Here is an 8,787-nt window from a genome sequence, read left to right on the forward strand (position 1 = left end):
TTATACAATGCGTTATTTTACACTATATTTCGTGTGAAGTTTCTCTAGTTAAGTGGATGGCCTTGCCGGGGGTTCGGTTCGATGCAGACTTTCACCTGGTTGGGATCGCGGGATCGAGATGAGGCGACAAAGAGCTGCTGGCCATGCGAGAAGACCGCCGTCTGCAGATCGATTCCAACGCGATCGAACGTCTGTCCCTGCGCCTCCGTCGTTCATGCAGGGGGCGCGTAGAGGTCTGCAGCGCCCCCTGCATGAAAACGACGGAACGTGCAGCGTTAGTCACAAAGTTGTGCGTAAGCACCATGACAGGGCGCTGTCAGCTGACCTGCCACCACGTTCACGGGTCAGCAGGGGGCAGCCGAGAGAGAGAGCGAGGTGTGTAGGGGTCGACCAAAGTAAACCCCTGCCCCCCCCCCCCCCCCCCCGTGACCGGAGACTCACACCCCTGACCCCCCACCCGTCCCTAAGGCCCCTTAAGATAAGACCTTCCAGAAGGTTCTGGGAGGGGGGGGGGGATGTGGGGAGGTCAGGAGCGGAGGGGTGACCCCGACCTAGGGATAAAAGGCCGGCCCTCTGGACGTGCTGAGGCAGTGTTCACCAACTCAAGCCTGAAGACATCCGAAGACCTGAAGACTGAACCAGCACCCGGGAACCCTCAACCGAGGCTCTTGTTAGAGCCGGGTTGTAGCGGACCAGAGGTGGCTCGGACACCCTGGGACCCTCCCCGAGCTCTAGCCAGAGCCGGGTTGTAGCGGACCAGAGGTGAGCTCCCGTACCCGGGCTGGGACGGGTCATCCAGTCTTCCCTTAACGCCGGGCTAAGGGATCCGTGGGTAGCAGAGCCCGGATTGTGCAGGCTGCGGTAGAAGGGAGGCTGTCGCTCCCGGAGGATATCGGGTGGAAGGGGCCATACCCCTGTCGTGTTACGGTATTGTGTAGAGCCGAGTGCAAAAGAGTTGTTATATTTCGATTTAAAGCTTTCGTGACTGCAAGGGTTCATCTTTTTTGGTTCTTTCGGTGAAGTCACGTAGAATGAGAATAAAATAATAAAATAACAATAAAATTCTCACGACGTTTCGGCCACAACGCAAGTGGCCGTCTTCACGTGAAATGAACAGACCTGTTGGGACGACAGAGCTTCAATGAACGCTGTTAAGATTCGTAGCGACTTTTAAGCTGGTTGGGCGAAGTGAGGCACCTTGACAAAAGGGGTTCACATATCAAATAGCTGAGGGATTAGCTTGTGACTGGTCACAGAAATCGCTATGTTAAAGTCAAAACCTACACATCCACGGAGGCAACTAGTAATTTAGCATTGAAATAGCTAAGGGATTAGCTTGTGCAAATTGCTGAGGGATTAGCTTGTGACTGGTCACAGAAATAGATGTTAAAGTAAAGGCCTACACATCCACAGAGCTTTAATGAACGCTGTTAAGATTCGTAGCTACTTTAAGCTGGTTTTGAGAGAAGTGAGGCCCTTGACAAAAGGGGGGTTTACATATCAAATAGCTGAGGGATTAGCTCAGGGGTCGGGAACCTTTTTGACTAAGAGAGCCATGAAAGCAAAAAATTTGGAAATGTATTTCAGTGAGAGCCATATAATATATTTTAAAAGTGAATTCAACTAAATGTCAGTATAATAAGCCTCTGAATTTATTCTTTTAAATAATGTTGTTATAACACTCACCATTAATGCGACTTCTGGTGCTGCATGGATTTGCTGATGTCTTTGTAGTCGGGTTGGTACTTTGTAGTCGGGTTGGTACTTGGTGAGGTTAAGCTTCATGCAAGCGTTGAGGCTTTCATCCGTTAAACGTGATCGTAGGTTGGACTTGATGTTTTTAAGATGTGAGAATGACTGCTCACATGCATACGTAGATCCAAACATGGTCAATACAGCAATACTCACACGCTGCAGTCTGTGGTATGTGACAGGAAGCGCGTTCCAAGTTTTGAGAATCAGCTGGTCTTCGGGTTGGAGTTTTTTCATTTCTGTCCACATGTGCTTGCTCGCCAACTCCGCTTTCTGTCGTGTGATTCTTTCCAAATCTTCATTCAGTGACTTGAACTTATTCACCCACATGTCTGAGGCCTTCAGGTCAGCCACTTCTGCTTCAAAATCTCTGACGGAGACACCAGGGATGTAATTCAGGTCGGCTGTGTTCAGTGAACACTCGTTTGGATGGGTGATGAACTTAAAAAGACGAGTGTGCTCACGAAATTCTCCAAAGCGTGCTTTGAAGGACTGTAGGAGACTGGATGTGCAGCCAGCTAGCTGGTGGAGATCAAGGTTTTGAATGGGCTCACTTGCTGTGCATGCATCTTTAAATTGGCTCAGTTTTTCAAAATGTAGTAAACGACCTGTTTCAAGATCCGTGATGAAAAACTCCAGCTTGTTTTCAAAAGCAAATACAGCTTGTTGAAGGGATAACACTGTATTTCCAATGCCTTGCATTTTCACGTTGAGCTGGTTCAGATGTTCAGTCAGATCTACGAGATAGTAAAACTTGAGGAGCCACTCGGTGTCGGCTAGCTCAGGATGCCCGACGCCTTTCATTTCAAGGAAAGTCCGGATTTCGTTCAGGCAAGCCGCAAAACGGCTAAGCACCTTCCCTCTTGACAACCAACGCACATTGCTGTGCAAAAGCAGACCAGGATAGTTATTTACAACTTCATCCAGCAGTGTTTTAAACTGGCGATCATTTAAGGCTCGGGCAACAATAAAGTTGATCACACGAATGACCAGCGACATCACTTTGCCAAACTGCCTGTCACACATCTGAGCACAAAGTGCCTCCTGGTGTATAATGCAATGGAAACTTAGGATGGGTCTATTTTCATGTTCACGGAGAAGCGCCACAAATCCTTTGTTTTTCCCCACCATACACGGAGCACCATCAGTACACACTGAGAGAAGTTTATCCATAGGTAGACTTTTTTCTTGAGCAAACTCCATGAAAGACTTGAATAAATCCTCACCTCTTGTGGACCCTTTTAATGGCAGAACAGCAAGACTTTCTTCGCGCAGTGTGTCACCAACAGCATATCTTGCAATCACGCTGAACTGCGACAAATGGCTCACGTCTGTTGACTCATCCAAAGCCAGAGAAAAGAACGGCGCTGCATTTATGTCCTTCACTTGCGTTTCCTCCACTTTGTTTGCCATCACGATGGTACGATCATGAACAGTTCTTGCCGACAGAGGCATGTCTTGTATCCGTTTGATTATCTTGTCTTTGTTTGGAAGATCATCAAAAAGTTCATTGGCTACATCCAGCATGAACGTTTTAGCATACTCGCCATCTGTGAATGGTTTTCCGTTCCTCACTATTGCTAAAGAACCAGCAAAGCTAGCCAAATTATAGTCACCTTGCCGGGTCCATACGCGGAGTTGCTGCTGGCTAGCTTGCACCCTGCTCAGAAGCTCTTGGCACGCTTTCTTTCTGCTGTCTCCCGCAGGGTATTTTGATGCAAAGGTAGCGTGGCGCGTGTCGAAGTGCCGCTTTACATTCGACCGTTTCAACGATGTAATTTTGTCATTGCAAATTAGACACACCGCAGAACCCGCTCTCTCCACAAAGGCGAATTCTTCGGTCCATTCGTCCTGAAATGTACGATACTCGTCGTCTTTTTTTCTTTTCGCCATCTTCTTCGTCGAAGGGTTAGCTTTGAGCTAATGACCGAGCAGACGCAGTCTCAGACTGATTCAAAAGGGGGCGTTTACCTGTTTTACCCAGCAACGGCAAACGTAGGCCAGTATCATCCAATTAAAATCATGGACAATTGCTCCTGCAGCCCTGAACAGGACATGCGCAGTGAAAAATCGATGGATGGATTAAAACAAGTGAGAATATTTTGTTTTATCTGCGAGCCATATGCAATCATCAAAAGAGCCACATCTGGCTCGCGAGCCATAGGTTCCCGACCCCTGGATTAGCTTGTGACTGGTCACAGAAATGGCTATGTTAAAGTCAAAGCCTACACATCCACAGAGGCAACTAGTAATTTAGCATTGAAGTAGCAAAGGGATTAGCTTGTGACTGGTCACAGAAATAGATGTTAAAGTCAAAGCCTAAACATCCACAGAGGCACCTCGTACATGGACGCCAAAGGGGGCTGCAACAACTCAACTGTCATACAGTAAACCGATGTGAAAAAAAGAAATCGTTCATGAGGCCATCCACATATACAAACACTGAGACAATTTCAACCGAGAAGATGGATTCTGGCTTAGTAACCATTGGAAAGATGGTTTAAACCATTTCGGTTCTTAATTAATCGTATTTTACGAGGACGTTCAGACCGCGGCTCTTTCGCTGGCACTGACTCTTAATACCTCTCATACCACGGTTAATGGTATGGTTTATAACATGGAGTATAACAGCGCCTCGCAGCTGTTTCTCCCCTCCTTCCTCCTCCGCTCCGACCATGGATGGACTCGTCCGTCTGAACGGGGCTCGTAGTTGTCCGTGGTGCTGAAGTGGAAGGTAAGAATCCACCTGTTTTTTAAATCATATGGTATGGTTTATAACATGGAGTATAACAGCGCCTCGCAGCTGTTTCTCCCCTCCTTCCTCCTCCGCTCCGACCATGGATGGACTCGTCCGTCTGAACGGGGCTCGTAGTTGTCCGTGGTGCTGAAGTGGAAGGTAAGAATCCACCTGTTTTTTAAATCATATAACATTGGGTTATAACATTGAGGTAGTTTATATTTTCATTTATTATTGGTTTACTTTAACACGTAGGCTTTCGCGACCAATATTATTCATAATAAAGGTTTTTGGGTTAGATCGCGTTCATTTATAAATGTGTCGTAACCCTCCACCACCCGACACGGCCAATCAGCAAAAGTGTTGAAGAGTGGATTCACTCTTCAACACACCGGTGGGCTAAAGTAGTGAATTATTTGTCTTTTGTCAACGTGACACCTTCTTTTGCTGATTGGCCGTGTCGGGTGGTGGAGGGTTACGACACATTTATAAATAAACGCGATCTAACCCAAAAACCTTTATTATGAATAATATTGGTTTACTATATGGTATTCATTATATAGTGTAGTGTATACCCAGTTAATGTTAATAGCTCAGCTTATTGAAGAATATATTGAGTACATTTATTATATTGATGTGTTCACATCGGTTTACTGTATGACAGTTGAGTTGTTGCAGCCCCCTTTGGCGTCCATGTACGAGGTGCCTCTGTGGATGTGTAGGCTTTGACTTTAACATCTATTTCTGTGACCAGTCACAAGCTAATCCCTTAGCTATTTCAATGCTAAATTACTAGTTGCCTCTGTGAATGTGTAGGTTTTGACTTTAACATAGCCATTTCCGTGACCAGTCACAAGCTAATCCCTCAGCTATTTGATATGTAAACTCCCCTTTTGTCAAGAGCCTCATTTCTCCCAACCATCTTAAAGTCGCTACGAATCTTAACAGCGTTCATTGAAGCTCTGTGGATGTGTAGGCCTTTACTTTAACATCTATTCTGTGACCAGTCACAAGCTAATCCCTTAGCTATTTCAATGCTAAATTACTAGTTGCCTCTGTGGATGTGTAGGTTTTGACTTTAACATATCCATTTCTGTGACCAGTCACAAGCTAATCTCTCAGCTATTTGCACAAGCTAATCCCTTAGCTATTTCAATGCTAAATTACTAGTTGCCTCTGTGGATGTGTAGGTTTTGACTTCAACATAGCCATTTCTACGACCAGTCACAAGCTAATCCCTCAGCTATTTGATATGTAAACCCCCTTTATCAAGGTGCCTCACTTCTCCCAACCAGCTTAAAAGTCGCTACGAATCTTAACAGCGTTCATTGAAGCTCTGTCGTCCCGACAGGTCTGTTAATTTCACCTGAAGACGGCCACTTGCGTTGTGGCCGAAACGTCGTGAGAATTTTATTGTTATTTTATTATTTTATTCTCATTCTACGTGACTTTACTGAAAGAACCAAAGAAGAAGAGTTGTTATAATAAACGCGTTGCCTCAACCAGACGTCTCCGTGTGATTAGTTAAGGACACAACACTTGTATAAAAGAGAATAGCCAGTGGGTTTTCAAAGTACCTTCGTCTTACAGAAATCAATTTCGCGTGAGCCCACCGCATTAAAACGATGCTCAGCTGAACAAGGCGAGCCACGTTGGGGGGTAAGGGGGGGGGGTCACCTTATCTTTGTCACGTGCCGTAGCTCACGTGACTTCTGCCGCGACAATGTCTGGATGTTTTCGCCTGAGGACGACCGCTGGTGTTGCGATCGAAATGTCGCGATTGATTTTTTTACTTCGTTTTTTTTTCTACCTGTGTGAATTTACCGAAAGAACCAAAGGATTTGAAAGACGTCTTGTCTGCTGAGCTTGTTCATATCCGTGTACATCGATGTCCCACATTGCTTACACGGACACACCACACACAATGAAATAAATAGAAACTAGAACGACTTAATTCCAGGGATGGGCAAACATTGAGGAATCTCTTTCAATGGAGCGAGTTAAGTTTGTGTTCGATTCAAAATCTCTCTGCCCGTCTGTGTCTCTGTTCCCCTCTGTGTCTCTCTCTCGCTGACTGTGTCTCTGTGGTCTCTGTATCTTTCATTATGTTTTCTTCTTGTCTGTGTCTGTCCACCTCTCTCTCTTGTCAGTCTCTGTGTGTGTCTCTATCAGCGTCTTTCCAACTGTATTCAACTACCGCCAGTAGCAGCATGCGCCCGTTCAACTTTCAGGGGCCCACGACTGCACGCGACTCAAACTTGCTCCGAGTCTCTGGGTGTATCTGGAATTTCTTTCGCACCGTACGTAGCCAACCATGCTAATCTGTGGGTCTCTCTGTGTGTGAGTCTCTGTGTGTATCTGGAACTTCTTTCACACCATACGTAGCCAACCATGCTAATCTGTTGGTCTCTCTGTGTGTGAGTCTCTGTGTGTATCTGGAACTTCTTTCGCACCGTACGTAGCCGAACCTGCACAGGAGGAGCAGCTGGTATCTGTGGAGCTGTTGGCTGGGTACCATCTGTCGGCGGGAGCGAGAGACGATGAAGCTCCCAAGCATTTCACTACGTTACCAACATCATTTTTGCACGCATAAGTCGCTTGCCTATTTGTGTGTTTCGTATCGAATCTCATCTCAAACAATCAAAGGACGCCTCCCGCTAAGTGGCAGCTGCCCCTGTGTGCCACAAGGTGGCCCTGCACCGCCCTGCACGTGGACATGAGTCTGTCGGTAGGGGGCGATCATTGACACGCCATCTCCGTTGTGTAGTTTCTGGATAATGTTTGGAATTGCCACAATTTTGACCGTGACACCGACATGCAATGACCTGTGCGTCGTGAATGACACAACGCTATGTTTTTACATCTGCCGTGAAGCAGACTGCGCATATTGTGGTGAATGTTACTGGGGTAGCCAGGTGTGCCTGTCGGATTTGAACCTTGAACCTCTGCAATAAATAGAGAATGCGCTACCATATTGTTGGTTCTTTCGGTAAAGTCACGTAAATAGAAAACAAAAATGAAGATAAAAACAGCGTTATTTTAAAATAAATTGTCATTATTTTATTTTTCTTTAATGTAACATGTTTTTTAAATTTACGCGACTTTACCGAAAGAACCCAAGAATATAAATTCCTGCCAGTCACGAAAGTTTCAAGTCAAAATAGAATGCACCACCAACTCGGCTCGCGTCAATCTGCGTGGAGGCGTGGGGGGCCTGAGAGAGTTTCTCACCGGCGCAGAACTTCCATGCAGAGGGCTCCACGCAGCTTCGTGCGGAGCGACAGGCCAGGTAGCTCCCACACAGCGTGGCGCAGCTGATTAACATTTATATTGTTGGTTCTTTCGGTAAAGTCACGTAGATAGAAAATAACAAAAACATTGGAAAATGATAAATTGATTAAAAGTTACCATTTGTCGACTGAGATGACTGTGCCCACCACAGTGTACACACACACAGTGTACACACACAGTGTACAAACACACACACAGTGTACACACACACACAGTGTACACACACACAGTGTACACACACACAGTGTACACACACACAGTGTACACACAGTGTACACACACACACAGTGTACACACACACACTGTGTACACACACACACACAGTGTACACACACACAGTGTAAACACAGTGTACACAAACACACACAGTGTATACACACACACAGTGTGCACACTCACAGTATACACAAACACACAGTGTGTACACACACAGTGTACACACACCTAAGGGGTCTCTGTTCAAGGGAGGGAACAATGGAAAATGAATCTAAATCAACTTAAACTCCAACGCCTCTCTGTGACGTCCACTCACCATAACCTCATCGGCGTGAAACGCCAGGGGGATGTGTACCTCGCTAGTGACGTCATGTCACCAAGGTGTTCACCCTACCCCGTCCAAGGCGCCCTTGAACGTGACGTCACCTCTGCCTGGGTCCCTGCCGTTTTCTGTTCAAGTAGAATCCACATTTGGGCAAGGCCACGCCCAGTGACAGGCGGATCATTAACATAATTAATTCTTAAAAGCCTTTGCGTCGGGTTCAGCACCCACGCCCCAGCCCTCTACATATGGGCCGTGCTCATTAACATAATATTTTCACATACAGAGCCGCTCATTGTGGGAGGGGTGTGGTACGTCGCGCGGCAGTAGACGGTGACATGACGTCATATCACCTCCTGCTGCCGCGTGACGTCACGAGATAACAGGAAGTTGCTGCTCTGCCCGTGCACTAAATTCCGAGGTGAGAAATTCTCATCGCGGTTGTGGTGGTTGTTGTTGTGGTGGTTCT

Source organism: Petromyzon marinus, chromosome 73 (genome assembly GCF_048934315.1).
Source record: "Petromyzon marinus isolate PM22_M1 ecotype Great Lakes invasive population chromosome 73, UKy_Petmar_22M1.pri1.0, whole genome shotgun sequence".
NCBI lineage: Eukaryota > Metazoa > Chordata > Hyperoartia > Petromyzontiformes > Petromyzontidae > Petromyzon > Petromyzon marinus.